The sequence below is a fragment of the Hypanus sabinus genome, chromosome 17 (assembly GCF_030144855.1).
Source record: "Hypanus sabinus isolate sHypSab1 chromosome 17, sHypSab1.hap1, whole genome shotgun sequence".
NCBI lineage: Eukaryota > Metazoa > Chordata > Chondrichthyes > Myliobatiformes > Dasyatidae > Hypanus > Hypanus sabinus.
In genome coordinates this window covers 40,255,880-40,269,315 of record NC_082722.1, presented here as the reverse complement: position 1 = coordinate 40,269,315, position 13,436 = coordinate 40,255,880, and the positions used below count along the sequence as shown (strand labels likewise).

The following is a 13,436-nucleotide window of genomic DNA, read 5'->3' as shown; positions in this document are numbered from 1 at the left end:
CCTCCTTTTCTGGTTGTGGTGATGTGCCTCGGTCTGCTTAAAGGTGCTGTACCTGCATTCTTGAGAGTTAAGTCCACCAAGTCTACAGCCAGAGAGTGGTGAATCTGTGCCATTTGTAGCCACAGGCAACTGTGGGGGCTAAGTCAGTATGTATATTTAAGGCAGAGGTTGATAGATTCTTGATTGGTCAAGGGTGCGAGGGTGGGAGTGGGTCAAGGCAGGAAATTGAGGGTACGAGGAAAATTTGATCAGCTATGATGAAATTGTGGAGCAGACTAAGTGGGCCAAATGTGTTCTGATCCAAGTCCTTCAGAAGACTGTAAAACCACTAGTTCGTTTAGCTGGTTTAAAAGTACGTTACTTAAAGGAAAAATACAGGCTGCAGACAGTAGATTGCAGCAATAATATTTCAGAAAAGGAGTATCTCGAAGTTTTGCGTTTTGTTTGCAAAATGTCACCATGAATCACCAGTACATCTTTGTCCCCAATCCCCTTAATGTCCTGAAACTTGTAAATAAGCAAAGGGACGAAGCCTTCACAATTCTCCAAGGCAGAGAATTCCACAAATTAATCATCATCTGAGTGAAGAAATTTATCCTCATCTAGTCATAAACAGTATATCCCTCATTCCAAAACTCTGCTCCATGATCTTAAATTCCATGTCTAGGGAAAACAGCTAGCTTCTATGCCCTTCAGGCATTGTCTATCTTTTGAAAAAATATCTCCTTGTATTCTTAAGAATCCAGAGAATACAGCCTCAATAATTTCAATCTCCTATCATATGTCAAACCCACCAGATCTGTAGTTCCTCTGTGACAAAGGCATTTTTTTTATAATGGTCAAAAGCTGTACACAATATTCAAGTCTCACAAACCATAAACAATATCATTAAATTTTCTGAAATCTGTTAAGTGGAGTATGCATTGGCAAATAGGCATTATTTTATGGACAAACAAGAGAAAATCTGCAGATGCTGGAAGTCCAAGCAACGCACACAAAATGAAGGAACTCAACAGGCCAGACATCATCTTTGAGAAAGAGTACAGTCGACGTTTCGGGCCAAGACCCTTCAGCAGGATTGGAAAAAGAGGATGAAGAGTAGGACACATTTATTTACAGACACTTTTTTGGGGGATATTTTCTGTGTATTGTCTGTGGGCATTGTCACGAATGTGACGCAACTCTGAGGGGCTGAAGGGTACAAAGTCGCCCCCTCCTTTTTGAGAATCGCAAGATCGCTATTAATTCGGGTCTTGGACCCAGGAAATGAGAGAGAGAGACATCCAGAATACACAAGGTTTGGAATGTGTCCTGACCTCAGCAAAACAGAACCACTGAAAATGGCCATTGTCTCTTGGCGACAGAATTGTGTATTGAGTACTGTACTATTAATTGAAACCCCTCAGGGGACAACCAGAGTGGTCTGGTTGAGGGATTGCATCATCCCAACCTGATTGACATCTGAGACCCCGTGAGTAAGGATAAAAGAAGGGAATGGGGAACAACCCCTTTAGACACACCAGGAGAAACCAGTGACAGCGTTTTATAGCAAAAGCCGGTGGGGGCTCGTGTGCGTCCTCCCTTGCCTGGGTTGGCGGGCTCACCACAGAAGAACGGTTTAGCTAAAGGAGAGGCCACAAGTGAACGGCCACACCAATGGGACTCCTGACGGATCGAAATCATAAAAGGAAAGCCGGCAAGTTTTTCTCCAAATCTCTCTCTCTCTCTCCATCAATTGCAACACAGCGGTCCCCAACGGCTGCAGCCTGTATGAACTGAACGAACTATATACTTCAATCAGACAATACATTATCCCCTAGACAACGATAGAGCTTACTTCTTATTGAATATTATTATACCCGCACTTTTAGGTTAAGTATTGATTAACTGTTTATTTGCATTGATATTATTTTTGTGTATTTTTTACTAATAAATACTGTTAAAAATAGTATCATCAGACTTCAATGGACGTCTCCATCTTTGCTGGTAAGTGACCCAGTTACGGGGTTTGTAACAACATTAATATTTACTTGGTAACCTGGAATCATTATGTTTTGTAACTCCAAAACATGATTCTAATTGCAAGAAAAAGACAGGAGGCCAAGAGAATATGGCTTAGTTTCATTTTTACTTTAAGCGAGATGTGTACATACGATGATGATGTACTGCAATCATATTCTTTGTACATATAACCAGAATGAATTATTTGAACGAAGTATGCTTAATCAGACAATATATTTACAATTATATTCAAATATTTCTGAAAAATTAAATAATCAACACTCTTCCCTGCTTAGCTATAAACTCCAAATGAATATAGAAAATATCTCAACTTTTTCTCTCTCTCTCTCTCTCTCTCTCTCTCTCTCCTCCTCTCCCCCTCCCCCCCCCCCATATAACTTACAGCACAATACAGGCCTTTCGGCCCACAAAGCTGTGCCAAACATGTCCTTAACTTAGAAATTCCCTGGTATTACCCACAGCCCTCTATTTTTCATATACCTATCCAGGAGTCTCTTAAAAGACCCTGTTGTATCCACCTCCACCACCATAGCCAGCAGCCCATTCCACGCACTCACAACTCTTGGCATAAAAACTTACCCCTGACATCTCCTCTGTACCTACTTCCAAGCACCGTGAAACTGTACCCTCTCATGTTAGTCATTTCAGCCCTGGGAAAGCCTCTGACTATCCACACAATCAATGCCTCTCATCATCTTATACACCTCTATCAGGTCACCTTTCATCCTCCATCACTCCAAGGAGAAAAGGCTGAGTTCACTCAACCTTTTCTCATAAGGCATGCTCCCCAATCCAGGCAACATCCTCATAAATCTCCTCTGCACCCTTTCTATAGTTTCCACATCCTTCCTGTAGTGAAGTGACCAGACCTGAGCACAGTACTCCATGTGGGGTCTGACCAGGGTCCTATATAGCTGCAACATTACCTCTCGGCTCTTAAACTCCATCCCACAGTTGATGAAGGCCAATGCGCCCTATGCCATCTTAACCACAGAGTGAACCTGTGCAGCAGTTTTGAGTGTACTGTCGACTTGGACCTCAAGATCCCACTGATCCTCCACACTGCCAACCGGTCTTACCATTAACACTATATTCCGCCATCATATCTGACCTACCAAAATGAACCATCTCACACTTATCTGGGTTGAACTCCATCTGCCACTTCTCAGCCCAGTTTTGCATCCTATCGATGTCCCACTGTAACCTCTGACAGCCCTCCACACGATCCACAATACCCTCAACCTTTGTGTCATCAGCAAATTTACTAACTCATCCCTCCACTTCCTCATCCAGGTCATTTATAAAATTCACGAAGAGTAGGGGTCACAGAACAGATCCCTGAGGCACACCACTGGTCACTGGGGCACTCTGGAAGGCCACTCTGCTTGGCAGGTTAGACTTGTGGCTGTGAAACAGCCTCAGGTTCTGGAGCTCCCTCAGTTGTGGTTGTAGGAGATGACTCCAAGTCTGCAGAAAGTGGTTTCTTGGCTTTTATCTCTGGGTTTACTTTGATCCTTACTTCTTTCCTGGTCCCAGCTTCTTTCTTTGCCTTTATCCCACTCTCAATCCCCTTTTCGATCACCCCCCCCCCACCTCATCTTGGTTCTCTCACGATGCCTGTTATTGTCTCACTCATGGTCCCAATCCTGCTCGCACTTTCATTCTCACTTTCCTTCTTTCTCACATTGATTTTCTCTTTATTGCTTTTCTCTTTCTTGTTTATGTTCTTTCTCTCTATCTCTTTTCTCCTTTTCAACTTTTCTCACCCTCCTTTTTTTTTCTAGTTCCTTGTGAGTACCTTTTAAGTTGCTAATTTCTTGAGAAATTTGGTCCAGTCCATCATCTTCTATTTCCATAGCCCTTATGGAACAAAAGAGCCTGCTCTTTCTTTTCCTCTTTCTTCTTTCCAAGATATGCATCTTGATCTTGGGAAGGTTCATTGGTGCATTGTCTTATTAATCCTTCTATTGCTCCCTTTATGGTCTGATCTCTTCATTTTCTCATCCAGAACATTATATGACAAATCCTCTCCATGGACTCCTTTCTTTTCGGCCGTCCATTCATCCAGTTCGGCTTTGGTCTTTGTATTACTTTTACAAGCAGGTTTTTGTCTCCCGCTTGAAGTTCATGCGATAACCTTAATTCATGCACAATAGATTCTGGTTCTTTATACTCACAAAAGCCGAATGCTTGCAACTTTCCTAAGGTCCTTGAACTTCCTTCCAGTTTAAAATCAAGTGACGTTTTGCTAGTAACTGCCTGATTAACATAGAAGAAGCTTTTTCAGATATGTTGCCTGCTGTTGCATGTTGTAATTGGACCACTGCTTATGTCACTTTCATGATTCCTTTGAGCAGCACAGTCCTTCCTTGGTCCAACATGCTTTCCAACCAGAAGCACAGAGGTTGGCAGCAACACCTGCTTGCCCTCTGTTGGGCAACAGTTCATGGTGTACCGCATAGAGACAGTTATGGCATCATCCAGTACCTTTCTTAAATCACATTCAGTTGACTCTATCACAGGGGATGTGGCATGCAAATAGTGGATGGGTGTCCAATCAAGTTGTAGTTGTTTCAGCAGATGACACCCCAACAATGCTCGCCCTCCTGTTTTTTAACACATACAAGCTCAATGTAGCATGTTGGTTGTTGTACTTTACTGTTACAAACATCATTCCCACAGCAGTTATCTTTTCTCTGGCATAAATTGTTAGATGGATACCTGCAGAATTCAGTTTCATATCTTTGAAATGTCATTCAAACATACTTTGTATATTGATTGAAACAGCCAAAGCAATGTCCAAATCCATTCTAATTAACTTGTTGTTCCCTTCTGGCGTAACCCATATTGTTTGTCTTGCTAGTTTTCACATTATAAACTTCAAGCCTACCCGGTCTTTGTCACTCTCATCACAGCCAGGTTTTTCATCAACAGCACATAGATTAGTGTTTTTTCTAAAACTTTAACTTGAATTTTTTTCTCTTCCCTGTGCAGTCCACTTATTTTTGTCTACCCGACATGCTCTTTGTATGTGTCCTTCTCTGTTGAATTTTCTGCAAGTTTTGCCTTTAAATCTCCATTGGTCTGGTGTATGTGAGCCTCTGCCGCAGCAGTAACACAATTTGTTTGACCAGCCTTGGTTTCTGTTTAGTCATTACAATTTTGTTCATGCATATTCCGAATTGCAACTCAGTTGAGCCTCTGTCTGCTGTTTCCATTGATAGAGCTACTTCAACCGGTCTTTTACGTGTAATTTGTGCTTCAGTTAGGAGCCATTTTTGAATGATTTCCTGTAAGATTTCACCAATTGACCAATCTCTCAGTGCATCATGTTGCCCATCATTGAGCTATCAATGCTCAGACAACTCCTTCAATTCACATACACTGAAAAGGACTCACACACACACACACACACACACACACACAATGCTGGAGGAACTCAGCAGGCCAGGGAGCATCTATGGAAAAAAAATGCAGTTGGTGTTTCGGGCCAAAACCCTTCGGAAAAAAAAGATGAGGGGTAGATTTAAAAGGTGGGGGAAGGAGAGAGAAAACCACCAGGTGGTAGGTGAAACCTGGAGCGGGAGGGATGAAGTAAAGTGCTGGGAAGTTGATTGGTGAAAGAGATGGAAAGCCATGGAAGAAAGAAAAAGGTGAAGAAGCTCCAGAGGGAGACAATGGTTGGGCAAGGCAATAAGGTGAGAGGGGGACAAGGGGATGGGAAATGGAGAAGAGGAGGTGTTGGGGGCATTACCAGAAGTTTGAGAAATCGATGTTCATGCCATCATGTTGGAGGCTATCCAAACAGAATACAACTTGTTGTTCCTCCAACCTAAGTGTGGCCTCATCACGATAGTGGAGGAGACCGTGGATAGACATATGGGAATGGGAAGTGGAATTAAATGGGTGGCCTCTGGGGGAATCCCACTTGTTCTGGCGGACAGAGCGTAGATGCTCGGCGAAGCAGTCTCCCAACTCATGTCAGGTCACACTGGTGCACAGGAGGCTGGCACATCTGTGCCTCTGACTGATTCGTTCCCAAAAATAAATAGTTTCTGCTTTACTTTCTGCCTGGAGATAAACAAAAATAATCTTTGCTTCATATTCTACAATTTTATAAACATACCTGCAGTTGAAATGTCACCCTGTTTAAATATTACACTTCTGTTTCTAATGACGTAGGAATTTCCAACGTTCCCTTGTTCAGCAAACAGTATTAGTATTTAAATTCAAAATTTAAACTAGTTCCTCCACCAACTTGCACAATTATATAGTTCTTAGAAAATTTGTAGCAGTTATAGAGATGTTGTTTATTTCTAAATCCAAACATTAAACTTAAAAACAGAGGTGGCATAACAAGTCCTTACAAATAACAAAAGCCTGCTCCAAATTATTCTCATCCGGCTCTTTCTGTGTACTCTTTGTTTGCTTGTCAATGGATTCCTCTGTATCTGTTCATGTGTTATCTTATTGTGGTGCTTGTACAACAACATGCTGAGCTCCAGCCTATTACCTTATGCCGCCTTGATTGTTCTACTTGGCTACCTGCTTGAGCAAAATGCTTGTGTTTCTCAGCTCGTCACATCTCCTAAACTGCTCGATAGGCTTTACCATAGACATTTCAAATCCAGAAACAACTGCCCATCAGTCTATGTTTTTGGCAATACTTTATGAGGCACCTGGTAAATATACTGTACTGTTGAGTTATTTCCTTCTATATAGCAGCTTCAAGTTTGTTTAAAATAATGAAAATGTAGATGTTATATCAGGCTGATTGTTAAAATATAACCAAGCTCTTTTGCAATACTCAAATCTGACTATGCACTGAAAATGCTATAATTTTGAATATAGTAATAGAGGATAATCATGCACTAGGTAATTTTGCGATGACAAAATCACAAGCGGCTTCTTGTTTCTAATTATGTCATATATATTGCTTCCTCTTTGATTTTATTTTAACAATTGTACCCAATGATTGCATTACTCATCCAATAAGTACAATTAAAGATATTAATTCTGACAGCTTCTGAATCAGAATACTCTGGTATTCAGCCCTGCACTTCTTTTTTTGCATTGATTTAATACTTCCTGATATAGAATACTGAAGAGATATTACAGCGATCAATCACAGACAACCCGAACCTACACTGAAGAGTCAATTTACAGTTTTTCTTGTGGATTTCACACTAGACTACACAGTGGCATTGCAGGCCTGAAATAAGTAAACCTCAGCAACACCTGCAAAAAGAGGAAAGAAAGCCAGATTCTTAAGATGGTTCTTAGATTTCCCAAAGCTTATTCATTAACATGAGCTGCCTCTCACTACTTTGTTACCTTGCACTGTGTCAGGACGGTAAACCTTAGAGGAATTCTAATGTGTGCTTCATTATTATTCAACACAAAAGAAAAATCCTATTACACCACCTTAAAGTAAAAGATTTTTTTTGTTTTAACAACTTCAGGTGCTAGAAAACTAAAACAACTTCAGGTGTTAGAAACCTAAAACAAGGAAAGGGAAATGCTGGAAAAAAATATCATCAGATCAGGTAGCATCTGCAGAAAGAGCTAACACAAGAGCTAACTAACAGAAAGCCAACTTACTGCTCTCACTAAACTATTGAATCATTTGTTCAAGAAGTCTATCTTTCTCTTCAGATATCATGTTAATCTTATTTCACAATATCATCAAAATCTCACCCAGCCCTGATATCTTCTGAGTTATCAGTGTTTAACAAAAAATTTTCTCCTGCTCATCCAGACATTTTAAAGTTTCACAACTGTTTTTGAATACCAGAGCCCTGAGCTTTGCTGTTTTCTCCTTAAAACTCTTCCTTTGTTTCCTCCTGTAAGATACCAACTATAGACCAAACCTTCAGCCATCCAACCTGATCTCTTTACTCTCTGGCATCACTTTCATTGTTGATCAACATCCCTGTGAAATCCATTTGGATGCTTTCATTCTATGATGCTAAAATGTCATAATGCAAAGTGTAGTTGTTTGTTGGAACACAGTGAAATAAACAGGAGGCTTTGTCATCTTTCCGGAAAGATCTACTGTAATCTTGGTAAAGAAGTTGTCCCCATAAACTATTCTAAGGCTTAAACATCTGATGTAAGGAATCTAGGTGTGGGGGTGGGAGGAAACCTGGGCAAACATGCATACTGACAAGAGATTTTGCAGATCTGGAAATTCAAAGCAGCACACGCAAAATGCTGAAAGAACTCATGAGGACTCAGCCTAAAGGGTCTCAGCCTGAAATGTCAACTGTTTGTTGCCCTCCATAGATGCTGCCTGATCTACTGAGCTCCTCCAGCATTTTGTGTGTGTTGTTCTGTGCATACTGTTCATTTGATTAGATAATGCAATAGCTAGTCAATGGTATGGTCATGGTTTTTGACCTGGGATAAAGGAACAAAAGAAGCATTTACAGTCTCACACAGTAATTCTGTGGAAGAATCAGTACTTGATAAATTAAAAAATTCCCCAGGAATATCACTTAAAGATTTGATAACAATAACGCTTTCAAAATGCAATCCAATTTTACATTTACTGCAACAGATCCACTGAAAAAAATAAAATACTTGTTTATTTTGCATGTTTTATTATTGCTGCACAGAGAATCAAATATTGAACTTTACGTTATTCGTTAACACAATGTAATGTGAAAGCTAGCAAAGCTCAAACAAACATTCATCTTATTCTTGTGCTAATTACGCTCACGTTCTTTCACACAGCTCTTGTAACTAACTAGTACTAAAGATTTCATCTAAAGCAGCTAGGCTACACTGGTCACATAGAGAGATGTAACATCTCCTTCACATTTAACATCAACACAGATGCTGTGGCTCAGCCTCCTGCTCTACTCACTTTATACTTATGACTGTGAGGCTAAGCTCAGTTCCAATGCTGACAACACCACTGCTGTTGGCGAAGTCAAAGGTGGTGTAAAATCTAGCTGAAAGGTGCTACAACAACAAACCAGAGGTCCATGAGCTAATCCTCATCAAGGTATCGGAGGCGGAGAGGGTCAGTAACTTTTAAATTCCTCAGTGTTTTCTTTCAGAGGATTTGTTCTGGCCCAGCACGAAAGTGCAACTACAAAGAAGGCAGCGCAACACCTCTACTTTCTTGAAGGTTTGTGATGATTCAGCATTTCATCTAAAACTTCGACAAACTTCTATAGATGCACAGTGGAGAGTATACTGACTGGTTGCATCGCGGTCTGGTGAGGAAACACCAACGTCCTTGAACAGAGGAGCCTACAAAAAGCAGTTAACGCAGCTCAGTCCGTCACTGGTAAAGACCTCACCACCTCTGAGCACATCTACAAGAAGTGTTATCACAAGAGAGTGGCATCCTTCATCAAGGATCCCCACTATCCAAGCCATACTCCCTTTTCATTGCTAAATCAGGAAGGAGGTACGAGAGCCTTGGGAATCCCACTACCAGGTTCAGGGACACTTACTGCCCCTCAGCCATTGGGCTCCTGAACCAGAAATGGACAACTTTATTCACCCCAACACTGAACTGATTCCACAATCTATGGACTCACTTTCAAGGACTCTACAATTATTGTTCTCAATATTTATTTCTGATTTATTTATTATTATTGTTGTTTTGTTATTTTTTTTATTTTACTTGCAAAATTTGTTCTCTTTTGCACATTGGCTGTTTGCCTTTGTGTGCAGTTTTTCATCGACTCTTTTGTGCTTCTTTGTGAATGCCTGCAAGAAAATGAATCTCAGGGTGACACATTTGTACTTTGATAATAGATTTACTTTGCACTTTGATCATGTAAGGGCAGGACAAGAGACAGAAAGGGAGAGGGAAAGGATGGGAGAATGGGAGAGTGGGTGAAAGAGAAAGGGGGAGAGAGGGGAGAGAGAATCAAACAAACAGAGAGCGAGAGAGACAGACACTGGACTGCACCAGGCCATAAAAGGCCAGAAGTCTTCCACCTCTGAGCTTGGTGAAGCTAACACCAAGGTCTAATTGACTGTGCACCTCGATTCCTACTAGCTGGGCTTCAGCATAGAAAACTACCATCTTCTGATGGACTTTATCAGTTCCTGAGCTGATCTGAGTAGAACCCCTCGTACTGTGACTTCATTAATGGAGACAAAAGGTTAAATTCTCTTTGAAATACCATAAAGAAGCTTCAGTTGGAAGTGTGAATTACTTAGTAGTCCAATGCACAATCAGCAGACCATATCTCCTATACAATATTAAGGTAACTGCTACAATGGTATTTTTGGGAATCAGTTTTAAATATTTAAATGTACCACAATTACTTTGGTCTTGGGGCAGAAGGTGCGTTGCTTCCAATTATATGTTCTCCCACACAACTTTTTGCATTCAGAAAGTGACACGAGGAATTTTTTTGTGCCATGTCAGCATTTTTGACATCATTATGTAAGGCAAGTCTCATTGTTGAGTAAAGGAAATTCACACTGTATTCGTTGCAAAAGACATTATGGCACATTTTACTGAGGAAAAAGTCTTCTGACAGCATGACCTTTCTACTTTTTTCTCCCATTTTCAAATAAAAGGGCTTTCTGTCAAACAATGAAACAGCACAGCACTCCAATCCATCTTGTCCCCATGTAATCATTAGTCAGCAGTACCACACTTATTCAAACTTTCCTGCGCTCCTCTAGCCTCTGACAACAACAGTGTCATGTTTAGTGCACATTTGATATTACAGATTGAATCCTGAAAACTAATGAACAGAGGCAATCGAATCCTTCTTAAAACTGAGATTCTCAGTTTATCTGCTTGTGTCTTCCTGTTAAGTATTTCCATTCTGGGTGCAAATTTATGCCAGGATTCTGGAGAAAGAGTAGTTGCTGAGGATATCCCCATGCAGCCCATGTTTCATGGCAGTGAGCCTCTTTCTCCATTACTAGAGGGCAGTCTTGCCTCTCAGATTCTTCTGGATTAGTGTCTGGGTGGTAGGTTATATAGTACGTTTATAAACGAAAGTGAAACATATCTAGACAATGGTGGATGAAATTTTCCTGCCATTCAACACAAGCTTTTAGGATCTTTTATAGGAATATGCATTTATAATAACAACATAATATTTTGGGATTTGCAGTAAAAATACAAGCAAAACCATATTCCCAGTTCATGACTATATCTTAAGAAACCTTCCAGACTTTGTCTTTTCATTGTTGATTTTTAAATAGCATTCAGGTTAGCAACCTTACTGAATCATGAAAATCCTTGTGAATGCAATTTGCAGCAGAGTTTCCAATGAATAGAATTCAGAATGAGGGAGATATGTAGTCAGGGTGGTACGTGATTGGACTAATAAGTAAACTGTTCAATTCACTTGGCTCACTGTAAGCAACTCCTGTGTCCTAACACGTTGTTTGTTTGGATAACCTTCTGCATTTTGTGCCTTACCAAATGAGTTGTCGTTGTTCCTGTGAGACCTGGTTTTCCTAGCACCTTCTTTGAGCTAGTGTCATGAAGGACACCATGTCACCACTACCTACAAGAACAAGGGGGAGACAAAAGATTAGGAATTGAACCATGAGAAGCATTGTACATAGCATCTGTACAAAATTTTTGAAGCAATTCAGGGAAATGCGTAGATTTCCACGTCTTTGCTCTTACCGGATCAGCACTACCTTTCTCACTGAGCACTTTCTTGAAGTTAATGTGGTGTATACATTTCCGCTGAGATAACCAACCATCCATTGCTTTAAAATTTTTGTGACCACGCTTACATAAGAACATAAGAGATAGGAGCAGGAGTAGGCCTATTGGCCCCTCAAGCCTGCTCCGCCATTCAACAAGATCATGGCTGATCCAATCTTAACTCTAGTTTTCACCGAATCCCACAAGGCAACAGTGCCAACCAACAGGGCACCATGCCGCCCATTTTATTTTATTATTCATCCCGCCCATTTTATTTTATTGTTCATCCCGCCCAAACCCATGTGATCACCCGGGAAAAAAAACGATTTGCCAATTGAGAAAAAATCTAGAAAATTCCTCTCCGACCCATCCAGGCTATCGAAAACTGGTCCAGGAGATCACATGGCTGATCTAAACCTAGCCTCATGTCCACTTACTTGCTCGCTCACCGCATCCCCTAATGCCATTTTTATCCAGGAAAAAGTCGATCTCCGTTTTGAATTTATTGAGTATAGTAGCTTCCACAGCTCTCTGGGGCAGTAAATTTCACAGCCCCACTACCCTCTGAGTGAAGAAATTTCTCCTCATCTCAGTCCTGGAACGGCATCCCTTTATTTTAAGATTATGCCCCCTAGTCCTAGTTTCACCCATCATTGGGAACATTCTCCCCACATCCACCCGATCAAGCCCCTTCACAATCTTATATGTTTCAATAAGATCGCCTCTCATTCTTTGGAACTCCAAAGTATAGAGTCCCAATCTACTCAACCTCTCATCATACATCAACCCACCCATCCCCTAGTGAATTCTTAGCTAGCTTCTGTGACTTGTTTGTGAACACTGGTCCATCGACGCACACACCAGCCAGTTACAATGGAAAACCATTTATTAAGGGACTCTTCAACATCTGGATCCTGACCTTCACACTTTCATTTTTGGGATGTTCCCTTGCTAAATGTCCATTGTTCTCACAGTTTATCTATCATATAATTTTAGATTTCAGCACTCCATTTATCTCTGCCAGCTGACGATGAGTGGTGTTTGGTGGATGGCTTTTAATTGCTACAGAAGGGTAATTTTTTCAGCTGGTGTCAAATCTTTTTATGGTGAGGGCCTCAAAAAAAATTTAAAGCCAAAATTTTAAAAAAGTAGTATTATCAAATATCACTATTTTTTGATTCGCCGTCCATCAGCCCAAATGGATAACATAACACAGGCACATGCAATTAGCACTACTTTTTGCTCTGAGCATGGTGTAGTGTCCAATGGCCACACAACTGCACGTGAGTGACTTATCTCCTGTACCAAATAGGCAGCATAGTATCCCAAATAAATGAAGGAAATCCTGATTACTTTCTCAATCTCTTTAAGAGTTGTCCTAAATAAGCAGCTGCCCCAATTAACTGATGGCCCAATTAATTGGAATCCGCTGTAGGTATTTTGACATAACAAGAATATAAGAGCAAGGATGTAACACTGAGTCTTTATAAGGCATTGGTCAGACCACATTTGGAGTATTGTGAGCAGCTTTGGGCCCCATATCCAAGAAAGGATGTGCTGGCATTGAAGGGGGTCCAGAGAAAGTTCACGAGAATTATTCAGGAAATGAAAGGGTTAATATATGAGGAGTGTTTGACGGCTCTGGGCCCTGTATTCATTGGACTTTAGAAGAATATGGTGGGGGGGTCCTCATTGAAACTTACAAACTTACTGAATATTGAAAGGCCTGAGTACAGTGGATGTAGAGAGGATGTTTCCAATAGTGGTG

General features: G+C 40.8%; 1 long non-coding RNA gene across 1 annotated transcript in view; it reads right to left on the bottom strand.

The window, feature by feature from the left end:
• Positions 1–11,484, bottom strand: part of LOC132407184 (uncharacterized) — an 84,046-nt gene extending 72,562 nt beyond the window's left edge. The window contains exon 1 of the long non-coding RNA XR_009516397.1: positions 11,432–11,484. This is a non-coding gene — a long non-coding RNA (uncharacterized LOC132407184). The remainder of the gene's footprint in view (positions 1–11,431) is intronic.
• Between the last annotated feature and the right edge of the window lie 1,952 nt (positions 11,485–13,436).